Below are 14559 nucleotides of genomic sequence, written 5' to 3'. Positions count from 1 at the left end.
CGTTAAAAATAGAAATAAATTATATTAATTGTTATTCAATTAAAACGTTACATCCACAAAGAAAAATGCAACATGATATAAAAATAAATCATATTGGATTTGTGAAAAGTATAAATATTTTGATGGTGTTTGAAATAGGAATTTAAGGTTGCAGAATATTTCTAGTTTTAGATAATTTTAACTTATATTAAAAAAGAAAACCTGGCATATACGTACATAAACATAAAACCCATAAAACTAATCGAGAACAATTACTATGAAGTAAAATAACACCAGCTTAGGAATCCACGTTGTTATAAATGTAGTTATTTTTTGACTGTTATAAGCACTTTAGTGGATATACAAATAAAAGAATATGGTTATCTCAAAGAACCTTGAAAATAAAACTATTCCATAAACAAGTTAAAAATAAAGCAACATTAAATAATGGAGGTATATTCAGTATTTGAACGTTTTATTAGCTTCATATCTTCTTTTGTCTTTAAATGCTTGCTTATTATTGTTTCATTTCTTATTTTACAAAACATTTTGAAAGGCTGATGACAATAACAAAGCTGTGAATCACCGTTAAGATAGCCCCTCGTTAGTATAGCGGTATGTCTTCGGATTTACAACGCTAAAAGTAGGGGTTCGATTTCCCTCGGTGGGCTCAGCATATAGCCCTATGTGGCTTTGCTATAAGAAAGCACACACCATTAAGACAATATTATAGCAGACAAAATAACGTTTTAAATTGTAAATAACGTAATAGTCCCTAAGATCATATTATTAGAATATACATATATCGATATGTATAAACGTATTTCCGTTTCGATAGCATTGTTGTACTGGATGAGGTCTGTGCTAATGTATTATTGGATCACGAATAAATTGTTTTATCACACGTTTCATTTTGCTGAAAATATTGTTGTGCGAACAACTTCAAAACAATTTTGAAATTTTATACAAACGGTTTAGCTCACACAAGTTTATTTATATAAGATAAAAGTCCATAATACTCGGAATAATTAAGGTATAATAACACTTAAATTTTGATGTTTGACAACTATCAACACAACAGTCTGTACTAACCTTAACGTCAAAACTTTACACATAAGAGGAGTCTTTTGGATATATTATTTTTCTAAAAATGAAAGAAAAAAGCTACACAAATTTAAATTTAGGTTTAAGGTTGTTCACTTGAGAAGTAGTAATTTACATTATAAGATATTTTGGTCTATTACAATAAACATTTATAATATTTTTTTATATTTCCATAACGTAAGTCTATTGCTGCTGTAATTGAGAATAAATTTATGTATTATTGTCTAAAAAACAGAGTAAAAAAATATAAAAATTAGTTTGGTTGTTTTCTGAATTTCACGCAAAGATACACAAGGACGATCTGTGCTAGCCATCCCTGATTTTGAAGTGTAAGGCAAGAAGGATGGCAGCTAGTCCTTACCTCCCACCGCCAACTCTTGAACTACTCTTTTACCAACGAACAGTGGGATTGACCGTCAAATTATAACGCTCCCACAGCTGAAGGGGCGAATATATTGGACAGGACGAGGATTCGAAACCGCGACCAGGAGTAAAGTTGCCATTCAGTAACAACAACAAGACCAGAGTTAAGGATTATCTTCTGAATTTTTGAAACGTTGCTACAGCAATTTATAAATCGAATAATGAATAAGACACAATTGTCCAACATTATTCACACATTTAGTTGATTAAAAAAAAACAACTTAAAACTCCATAGAAATATTTCAATAGTATAATAACTTAAGTAATAAGTATTTCTTCAATTAACGTAGGCCTGGCATGGCCAGGTGGTTTAGGCACTCGACACGTAATCCGCGGGTTCGAATCCCTGTCGCACCAAACGTGCTTGGCCTTTCAGCTGTGGGGGCGTTAAAAAGTTACGGGCAATCCCACTATTCGTTGGTAAAAGAGTAGCCCAAGAGTTGGCGGTGGATGATGATGACTAGCTGCCTTCCCTCTAGTCTTACACTGCTAAATTAGCGACGGCAAGCGCAGATAGCTCTGGTGTAGCTTTGCGCGAAATTCAAAAGAAACCAAACATAGTAAATGGTTTCGAGTAAGAACTGTAAGCCATGAAAAATTAATTGAATTTGGAATTAAAGTGATAACAAAACCAGTTCAAAGAAATTATGTGACATAATTTACATTCCAGTAGACTTTAGCACCGGCCAAACTATAAGTCCTTGTCCTCCCCACAGCTATATAGTCACCTGCCAGAGTCTTTTTCAATGTGTTGTTCATGTATCATGGCGTCGTCAATAAAATAAAATAACTTTTATTTTTACTTTTTATTTTATATATTATTTGTACATCAGTGTAAATAGAGTTATTTTAATAATGTTAATTCTGCTTAATATATGCTTGTGGAATTTGACCAAATCTTGTCACAGGGCTTCCTCCTTCTAATAATCTCTTAAAAGTTCTACCGGTAATAATGCCTGGTTAAATATAATTTAGGGAAAATTTGTCCTTTCCACTCTTTAAAGGACATTGGAAAAGTTATTAAGCCAAAACTGTTACCTTTCTGAATTCACGTGTTATGTTATAAATTAAATAATGCATATTATATATTATACGTTCGCTTACAAGTTATATTGTATAACAATGCTATAATAAATATTTTGCGAATATTTGATAAATATTAGTTATCGTTAAAGCAACTGTCGTTTACGAAAGATAAAAGTACAAAATACGAAAATACGTGTCAGCTGTGATAGGACTAGCTGTATCCACATTAACGATAAACATGGAAACCTAAGATTATGATTTACGAATTAATCTTATATTGCTATAATAATCGTGAATTATCTATTCCAGATTTTAATGACAAGTAAATATATAAAATGATCATCTGAATAATGCTTCTTCATGTACTGGTGAGAACTGCATCTCCTAAGCCTTTGTATTGATAAAATAAATAGATAAATTAATTAATTAAATAATTTTATATTCTAATACTGTTTTTTTTTTATTTCTTAGCAATCAATAAAGCTTATGAAGTCTCAAATATTTAAGCTAGATTTATAATACTCTATTTATATATCCAACGAGGCCTAGAGAATATAATTAGAATAGAAGCTATTATACTCATAATAAGAGATAAAGTTTATTGAAAGAATATATACATCAAGTTCCGGCATGGCCAAGTAGTTAAGATGATCGACTTCTAATCTGAGGGTCGCCGGTTCGAATCTCCGTCGCACCCAACATGCTCGCCCTTTCGGCCGTGGTCACGTTATAAAGTGACTGTCAATACCACTATTCAGTGCTAAAAGAGTTGATGGTGGGTGATGATGACTAGCTGCCTTCTCTCTAGTCTTACATTGCTAAATTAGGGACGGCTAGCGCAGATTGCACTCGAGTAGCTTTGCGCGAAATTCCAAAGAAACAATCACCCTACTGTTATACGTGTGTAATCCCGAAAACTAAAAAAAAAAACGGTTAAACTGTTAAATCGATTGTGTTTAACGCTGGTTCGTGTAAGTATGAATGTCTTTAAAGCCTTTGGGACCATTAACCAGTAGCGAGTACGTTATCAAATAAAGTTTGTTTGTTTTTTTCCCTGGCGATACAAGATCTGAACTCTGATATTAAAGCCTGCTAGTTTGATATATTCTGTCTATGCAAACATTCCGTGAGGTAAGACTATAAATCTATGCACAGAGATCTCTAAGCACGTGTTTTAAAAATTCGTAGGTTTGAATATTCAAGAATCCAATTTTCATTTTGATAATAATTTGTATAAACAAGTATATGACGTAGCTTTTGTATCACGCTCTTAAATAACAAATATGCTAATAAGTTTCATAGCTCGACGTCAAGTTCTCCAGCTAATGTTTCGTGATGTCTTCATTCATAACTTGAATGTGAAATACTTCGTCGAAAAACATAGACAGGCTTATATTTTGATATTAATATTTTATACTAGTTTTTTTAAAAGCAGAATTTGGCAAAAATAATAATTTATTGAGCTTTAGAGTTAATAATTGCATGTGGACTTTGAATGAAAACATTGATAATAGTTTCGTTTGTTTGCTTTGAGTTTCGCTCAAAGCTACTTCAGAACTATCTGTGCCACATGTCCCTAATTTACCAGTAAAAGTCTACTGGACAGACACATAGTCAAGACACCACCTATCGCTCCCCGCTAGTACAGCGGTATGTCTACGGATTTACAACGCTAAAATCAGGAGTTCGATTCCCCTCGGTGGGCTCAGTAGCTAGCCCAATGTGGTTTTGCTATAAAAACACACACACCACCTATCACCAGTTCTTGAGCTTCTCTTTTGTCAATAAATAATTGGATTAACCTTAACGTTCTTACAATCTCACGGCTGAAACGGCAAGAATGTTCGTTGACAATAATTTGAACCAGCCCGGCACGGCCAGGTGGTTGAGGCACTCGACTCGTAATCTGAGGATCGCGGGTTCGAATCCTGGTCACACCAAACATGCTCGCCCCTTTAGCCGTGGGGGCATTATAATGTTATGGTCAATCCCACTATTCGTTGGTAAAAGAGTAGCCCAAAAGTTGGCGTTGGGTGTTGGTGACTAGCTGCTTTTCCTCTAGTTTTACACTGCTAAATTAGAAACGGTTATCACAGATAGTCCTTGCGTAGCTTTGCGCGAAATTCAAAAACAAACAAACATGTGAAACTTGTTCTTCAATAGCTACAAACACTCTGAGCTCTATGTAATGTTGTGTCATTAGAATAATGTTTTGAAATAAGTAATGTTTGGTTATTTGATTTCAAAATGTTTATTCATTTAACGAAGAGGATAAACAAAAACGCAGAATATCCATAACAAGAAAAACTAAAGTATTAAAAGCGAGAACCACATTTCACGAATTTTCCGTTCTTTATTATTATTTTCCATTAGATTTTGTTCCAGTCTTCATCATCTTACGAAGAAAAAAACAAACTGAAAATAATCTTTTGTAAACGGTTTTGTTTTAGACAATCTTACGTACAACCTTTTCCATATGAAAATCAAAACTGTTTTAGCAACCTACATTTATTTTGCTATTGGAACTAGTCATTTATTAGTCAATGAAGCCAAGCTAGGGTTAAGGTAATCAGTTACTACCCTAAATACATAAACAAGTATTTTTTGTTTATTTTATAAAACGTAGACAAGTTTACTTTTATTTACTTATTTTTAAATAAACTGGAGGATGTTTTCTAGTAGCAGGTGAAACGTTTATAATAAGCACAAGAGTTATTTCAGTAATATTCTTCTTTCAAATTATTGTGATGCAATTCAATTTATTATAACACATATAATTAAACCTTTGAATGGCAAAACATTTATTTTATACATTTGTAGTCTGTTTTAATTATCGCTAAACGTGCATAAAACATTTGAAAAATAAGGCTTACTGAATTTAATGGCAAAAACAAAGAAATACTTAAGATAGATCTTCTCGCCGATAGAGGTCGTTCTCTCCAAGGTGAAATGAGTCAGATGTAACAGTGAACATTGGCCTTAGGAAGTCAAACGGCAAAGTTGACATATTAGCTTTAACACTGTCTTCAGAGCACATCTCCACTAACTAGAAAAACACGTGAGCATTTGTATAGTGAGGAAAAACCACACCATTAAAAAAATTAAATAATTGTTTTGTATTTCTCTTTATCCGTTATTTTAGAAATTGTCACTGATCCGATTGTGATGTATCAGCAGAAGTTGACCAAACGATACTAATAGAAACGGCTTTTTACCATATAAGTGTTAAAGATAATATGGTGTAGGTTTTGTTAAGAACATACATAATTTTTTTTGCTCTAAGTGACGGTTAAAATTTTCTGTCTTTCTGCGGAATTTGTTAGTAGTCGAGGGTAATTGTGTTTTGATTTTTACTAAAACTTTAAGATACACATCTTAACATACTTAAACAAATCATGATTATATTTCACTAAAAAACATTTTATTTTCGTATTGCATATAAAATATATATATATACTTGGATATCACACTGATTTTTTGTTCTAAATCAGTGGTTCCCGATCTTTTTTATGTCCCGCATCCCCAAAAAATTTTAATATGTTCTCGCACCCCTCACAGTAATTATTTATTTAAGAATAAAGGTGAAAGTGGCCAAAACAATTTTTTTTATAATTAGTATTTAATGATATATAAACAAAAACGAAACATTTAGAAAAGAAAAAATATTACAACAAACTAAAAGTTGCGTAAACCCCACATGGCCTACAAAAAAATGTTATCTCGCACCCCCAAGGGGTGCAAGCACCTCCTGTTGGAAACCACTGTTCTAGATGATTTGTTTTTTATATGTAACCGGTACTAAGATCTAAATGATTTTCCGGAAAGAGATATTCGACTTTTCGAATGGACCAAATTTAGCATTCAGAAATTTTCTTTAAGCCTATACAATGTCACAAAACGTCTTCTATATGGTTTTCTTTCTTGTTGTTGATTTGTTAACAAAATATCAGAAATGTAACTCATAACGGCTGGTGTGAGTATTAACATTTTTACTAATAAAGTAGAGAACAACGTTTCGACCTTCTTAGGTCATCTTCAGGTTAAAAAAAAGAGAGAGTTTGCAACAGCTTTCTCTTTGTTAACCTGAAGATGATAATTTTAATACAAACATTAACTTATTGAAGACTGGCTGGAGTACCTGGACGGAAGTTACATAAATTTGTGATTAATGAAATATTATCTTAGAACATGAAAGATTGCTTCCCTTATATGTAATTGTAAAAAAAAATGCAAAAACGTCCATGAAAACTGCAAAATATAAAACTTTAAGACGCAAGTTTGCGTGTACCTCTTCATGGATCCAATGAATTTCCATACCGGTTCCTCCATACCTCCATAACATATCCAAACACTGCGAATTAGTTACATGAACATACAATAAACAACAGACAGTACTATTATATTTATATAAATTAGTAGTTACATGGACATACAATAGACAACAGACAGTACTATTATATGTATATAAATTAGTAGTTACATGGACATACAATAGACAGCACAGTGTACTATTATATTTATATAAATTAGCAGTAACATGGACATACAATAGACAACAGACAGTACTATTATATTTATATAAATTAGCAGTAACATGGACATACAATAGACAACAGACAGTACTATTATATTTATATAAATTAGTAGTTACATGGACATACAATAGACAACAGACAGTACTATTATATTTATATAAATTAGTAGTTACATGAACATACAATAGACAACAGACAGTACTATTATATTTATATAAATTAGTAGTTACATGAACATACAATAGACAGCACAGTGTACTATTATATTTATATAAATTAGTAGTTACATGAACATACAATAGACCGCACAGTGTACTATTATATTTATATAAATTAGTAGTTACATGAACATACAATAGACAGCACAGTGTACTATTATATTTATATAAATTAGTAGTTACATGAACATACAATAGACAACAGACAGTACTATTATATTTATATAAATTAGTAGTTACATGAACATACAATAGACAACAGACAGTACTATTATATTTATATAAATTAGTAGTTACATGAACATACAATAGACAACAGACAGTACTATTATATTTATATAAATTAGTAGTTACATGGACATACAATAGAGAGCACAGTGTACTATTATATTTATATAAATTAGCAGTAACATGGACATACAATAGACAACAGACAGTACTACTATATTTAATTCAGACAAGAAGGTCTTGACTGAGGTGTTTGTTTAGGCATCTGTTGACTCAATACATTGTAATTGTTATGGACATAAGATTTTGGGTTTGTTAGGTTTATACCATTAAGTCTTACTATCCACCTTTTTTGCACAAAATCGGCATCATTAACTTATAAGTTGTTTTTTTACTTGTGATCTATATAATAAACTTACCTGCATAGAAACGTGTTAATAATGTAAAGCAATAATACTTGCGTGTAATAAAGATCATATTAATCAGTTATTTTGTTGTAACTCTTGTTTGTAAATATTGTCATATTAAGTATAAACATCGAACTGTATTGTAATAATATTACACAATATAAATATTAGCATTAGAAGTGGGTGGTTGGTCGAAAAGGTTGGAACAAGGTATTTCCATACAATTTGATGAAACACTTATTTTTGTCTGTGTTTTAATGTAGACCAGCTACACAATTTAGTGATGTCGAGAAACCCACTTGTTGAGAAATTTATATGCAAAAACGGCTCGTTTGGGTTGAGAAAATATTTTACATAGAAGAGCGAACAACGTTCACAAGGTTCACGGTGAACCTGACGATGACCGAAGAAGGTCGAAACGTTGTTCGCTCTTCTATGTAAAATATTTTCTCAACCCAAACGAGCCGTTTTTGCATATAAGCTTAATAATTTAGTGTGTCTACCACTGAATAGATAGGCTTAATACGGCGTTTTTAACACCATAAAAAAGTTCTTTTATTCTTGGAAGATCTACACAGATTTTCAGTTTTATTGTTTCATGTAAATTCACGTTCATATTCACAATAGTAAATACAGTAGCAGCCATACTTTACCACTAAACACGTGTTACAAAACACGTGATGAATAATCGCTGTGTTTAATAGAGTATAATTTATTCGAACTACAGATTATTTTGAAACTACGTTGACCAACATTGAAACTATTACACCGAACAAACAAGAAACTTCTGGGTTTGTGTAGCTACGGACTTTTATTACGTATTTCTCTTTACCGTATTTCAAATATTTTGTACATAAACTTTTTTTTTTTTTCCCCTAAAATTAACAGAAGTCTTGTCAGTGTTAAAATTTAAGTGTTTAGTGTTAACAACTTTTGCTTAACTCTTTTAAAATCAAAGAAAATCTGTTGATTTAATAGCAGAACTACACTTATCCATTTTTCTCTCTTTCATGACAGAAAATACTTCTTTTCAGTTTTTTGGTGACAACTTCTGGGCTATTCATACCTGATCTTACGCACTTGGGAGTTTTTCCCTTATTTTCGATTTGTGACGTCACTAATGACTACCGAATCATATAACCAATATTCCTTTTACACGCCCTCACAAGTAACGCAAAAAGTTACCAAAACTTAACGATTTGTTTATATTTATTATGTTATCTTTAAAATTCCAGTAGTAAAATATTTATTGTTTGACACCATGTTATGGAAAATTGAGAGCAACTAAGTTAAAGTGGCGACTGATGCTTTTTGTCTGCTGGTGTGAAATAATATTAATAATATAAATTCTTACAAATATTATAATTTAACACAGTCAACAAAAGGCTGGCTGAGTAAGCTTTGCTAAACAAAAAATATTAGCAGATCAAGGTAATGTTTCTTTGTTTGATTTGAATTTCATGCAAAGCTACACGAGGGCTATCTGCGCTAGCCGTGCCTAATTTAGGAGCGTAAGACTAGAGTGAAGGCAGCTTGTTATCACCACCCACCGCCAACTCCTAGGCTACTCTTTTACCAGAGAATAGTGGGATTGACAGCACATTATAACGTACCCACGGCTGAAAAGGCAAGCATGTTTGGTGTGACAGTGATTCAAACGCGCGACCCTCAGATTACGAGTTGAGTGTCTTAACCACCTGGCCAGTAATATCCAGTAATACCAAAATTGTAACATATTTGTAACACGTACATATTAAATTATATGTACATTAAAACATATTAAACAGTTCAGTTTAAGCCTTCTTGTTTAGTGTTTAGTTTGTAGTACACTATCATGTCGCAGTTGATGATAATTGTTTGGAATTATTCACGATACCATATTTTCCTGCTGGCTTTGAATCTGCCTTAACAGTTAGTGGCAGCGTTGTATATGCTATCGGTAGCAAGCCTCTAAATACACGCAAAAAAAAAAACAACAACTGTCAACTGCACTCCCTTGTGCAAATTACTTGAAACAAATGGTCATTTTACAATATTTTCAGCATGGCGGGCGGTGTAGGCTCGCTGGACCCGCTGATTTCCTTTAATAGTCATTTTTTCACAGAAACGGCGTCATTAGCTTTGTTTTGCAGTACGGTCGATCTATTTTTGGGATATATGACGACATTTTTAGGAATATTACGTCATTCGAAATTGTGTTAGAAGGAAAAGGAGACCAGTCAAAAACCAACTTACCAACTCAATGAAGAAAAAAACGGTATCAATGGGGTCTGAAATACAAGAACTGAACGCAAGAACAATTGAGGAAGGTGTTATTTAGTGATGAGACTCATTTCTTTGTACAGGGTCAAAGAAGTCTGCATGTTTGCAAATTTCCAGGTGAGAAACTTCGAGAATTTCACATCAATCAGTTCGTAAAACATCCCTTGAAGAAGATGTTTTGGGGCTTTTTCAACTACTATGGCGTCGGATGTTTACATATCGTAGAAGGTATGATGCGAGGACTACAGTACATCGAAGTTTTGCAGAGAAGAGTCGTTCCAGAATTGAAAAAGATATTTCCAGATGAATCTGGCATTTTGCAGCAAGATCTGGCTCCGTGCCACACATCGAAACTTGTGAAGAATTTTATGATTACAACGCGAATAAAGGTACTGGACTGGCCTGGAAACTCTCCGGACTTAAATCCTATTGAAACTCTTTTGGCGATTTGTAAAGAAAGACTTCGGGGAAAAGACTGTACTACGAAAGATAAGTTAATTTAGGCCATAATTGAGGTGTGGTACCGCGATCCAAAAATTAGTAAAGATTGCAGTCAACTCGTGGACTTGATGCCAAAGCGGATTATTGATCTTCTGAAAAATAAAGGTGGTCATATCATGTATTAATTTGTGAGTAATTTTTGGATTCTCAGAAATAAAACGCAAAAAAATTAAAAAAAAATCGTAATTTTCCGTCTTGTTTCAATTAATTTGCACAAGGGTGTACGTTTAAAATTTTGCTCAAAACTTTGTTTGTCTAATACTTAATCTATTTCATAATTCAGGATTCGTTTTCAATCATCGTTCGTCTAGGGGCCATTTTGATCTCACCAATTTTGGAACAAAAGAGTTCAACCGTATTGAAACAGTTGTTAAAAATAAAAGGTCTTTGACTGTCCCCGTGGTAGATTATTGTGGGTTTTTTTGTTGTTTTTCTTGAGATGGCAAGTCAGGTTCAAATTTATTCTATACTACAAAATATTTCCTGCACTTTAAGAGTCACAAATAAACCTTTTGCAATGCAATGGGTTTTAAGGTGTAGCTAACACATTGCTTTCTATCTGATCGATATTTCAAAATAAAGAACAGCGATTGATAAATTTTTTCTGTAAACACGAATATTAAAAAATAAAGAAAACATACAAAAAATCTTTATAACACGTTACGTTTTGTAATTTACCTCGGATGAGTCTCCGATTTATTATGCTACGTACGTTAAGTATTACGACTTCAAATACCTGGAAATTTGAATTTGAATTTAGAAGCTAATAGAATGTTGACATGTGCCAAATGTATGATATTTGCCAACAAGATTGATACACAGTTTTATTTCTTAACACAAATATATTCTAAGAGAACTGTACCGATATTAACATAAAAGTAGTTCGTTCATTGTGCACCGTCAACAAAAGGTTGAGTTCCAGACTAGATAGAAGACTTGGTATTGTTTGTAAATTTGTAAAACTTTTGTGTATAAAACATTATTTTTAATAATAAGGTATCACTCGCTTTTCACACGTGAGTTTTACACGGACAAAAATAAGTAATGTCCGAAGTTAATTCACTGTTTGTAATGTTCGAAATCTATAAACGTTTTTGGTCAAGCACATTCACTTTCCCTATCAATGAGCATTAATTACAATTATAGATTCCAAAGCCTACAGTATATCATCTGTAGCAAACCAACAATATTAAATTGTCTCTCCGTTGTTGCGATAGTTAATTTTAATAATCATTAGATGAGGTTATCGAAAGCTCAGTTGGCAACATTATAAAACATATATTGCTGATTCTTACCCTAGAGAATCTTCTACAATTTATAGAACAGGCAGAACTTTCGCAATAAGTATTTAACATTATAAGTTACATGTATTTCTAAATATATATATATTAAACTGAAACAAACATAGATATTAAAATAAATAATATAATATTAAATCCGTTACAAACATAATATTTTCTACCACTTTTTGACTGTAATTTTTGTACTCGTTGCTCTATATTTTAACTGTTAGCTATATTAATTATATATTAACATTCTTCTTAATAGCAATCGCTTTTTGTATCAGTGATAAATATTATGTACCACATATTTCATACATCAGAAATACTTTTAAAATGTCTGAAAAATGGTCGCAGATTGCCTCTTTGGCTGCACTTTTTTATAATATGAAAATTACAGTACATAGAAGTATAAGAACAAACAATTCTAAAACGATATGTTTTGTCTAGTTGTGAAGAGGAGACATTAACTTGTACACACTGCAAAAAAAAAGAGAACAAATAAATTTTGATACGAAAAAAAAACGTCTTGCTCATAATTCTCTCAGAATGTTCCCTGTTTAGTTCCTGGAAACCTGTGTTTGAAAACAAATTTCATATTGAATAATTTTGGTAGACAAAGTAAACAATGTATGTTGAAAAGTGTATCTGAGGCACGTCAGTTTGACAGCACAAGTCATTTTTTTACAATCTAAACTTGTAAACTTAATCTAGCATCTCTTCAGAAAACTGTGAGGCTTTGATATGAACTTGGTAAGAAACAGATTTAGACTGTCTTGTTTACTGCACTTAAGGTTCTGGCACAAGTGTCGAGTCTTCAAATAATATAGGTGTGCGGGTTTGTTTGTTTGTTTTTGAATTGCGCACAAAGCTACTCGAGGGCTATTTGCGCTAGCCGTCCCAAATTTAGCAGTGTAAAACTAGAGGGAAGGCAGCTAGTCATCACCACCCACCGCCAACTCTTGGGCTACTCTTTTGCCAGCGAATTGTGGGATTGACCGTCACATTACAACGCCTCCACGGCTGGAAGGGCGAGCATGTTTGGTGCGACGGGGATTCTTAGCCGCGACCCTCAGATTACGAGTCGAATGCCTTAACCCACCTGGCCATGCCAGGCCAGGTGTGCAGGTAATTTATGGTACAGCTTATTAAAGAGAAAATTCAAATCACAGAACCATGAATCAAATACACTAGCTTGTCAACTTCAACATATTCTCTTTATAGTAGAATGGTAACTCAGTGCTATGTGTGCATATATTTCCCCTTCTAGAATACTGCCATGGACAAATACATGTCTCCTTCTAAAGCAGTACCGTGTACATATATATATATATTGCCCTCTAAAGCACATGTGTTCCTTTATAGAGCATTGCCAAGGGTACAATAGTACTTCGACGGAGATTTATACGTTTGCTTCTCTAGAGAGTTGTCACAAGCACGTATATTTATTCTCTGGAACACTGCAACGAGGATGTATACGGGATACACTATATAATATTTGCTGTAGCTTCGACAACTGTGATACTGACTAGTTGTTCTGAAAGGAAAAAGTATAGAGTAAAATCAGTAATATTACATTTATTTAATGAAATAAAAATGCTACATATTAATATGCAAGTTGTTGAAATAAATGCATGAATAATTGCTTCAAATTCCATACACTCTGGAACTATAATTATCTCTAAAAAATAACATGGTGATATAACGGGATATAAGTAAGGACACCGTACCATATGCGTTCATGTGTCTTTTTCAAAAAATATTAACTGTAAGTTACAATTTTGGTATTACTGGATATATAATAATATGTTACAAATTTGGTATTACTGGATGTATAATTAACATGTTACAAATTTGGTTACATATATAAAAATATGTTTTTTGGTATTACTGGATATATAATTAATATGTTACAAATTTGGCATTATTGGATGTATAATTAATATGTTACAAATTTGGTGTTACTGGATGTATAATTAGTATGTTACAAATTTGGTATTACTGGATGTATAATTAGTATGTTACAAATTTGGTATTACTGGATGTATAATTAGTATGTTACAAATTTGGTATTACTGGATGTATAATTAATATGTTACAAATTTGGTATTACTGGATGTATAATTAGTATGTTACAAATTTGGTATTACTGGATGTATAATTAACATGTTAGAAATTTTGTATTACTGGATGTATAATTAGTATGTTACAAATTTTGTATTACTGGATGTATAATTAGTATGTTACAAATTTGGTGTTACTGGATGTATACTGATATGTTAGAAATTTTGTATTACTGAATGTATAATTAGTATGTTACAAATTTGGTATTACTGGATGTATAATTAGTATGTTACAAATTTGGTGTTACTGGATGTATAATTGATATGTTAGAAATTTTGTATTACTGAATGTATAATTAGTATGTTACAAATTTGGTATTACTGGATGGTATAATTAATATGTTACAAATTTGGTATTACTGGATGTATAATAAGTATGTTACAAATTTGTTATTACTGGATGTATAAAAAATATGTTTACAAATTTGGTATTACTGGATACATATAATAACATGTTACAATTTTGTTTATTA

Source organism: Tachypleus tridentatus, chromosome 3 (genome assembly GCF_004210375.1).
Source record: "Tachypleus tridentatus isolate NWPU-2018 chromosome 3, ASM421037v1, whole genome shotgun sequence".
NCBI lineage: Eukaryota > Metazoa > Arthropoda > Merostomata > Xiphosura > Limulidae > Tachypleus > Tachypleus tridentatus.
The sequence above is the reverse complement of the archived record's forward strand: the minus strand, read 5'-3'. Positions refer to the sequence as shown.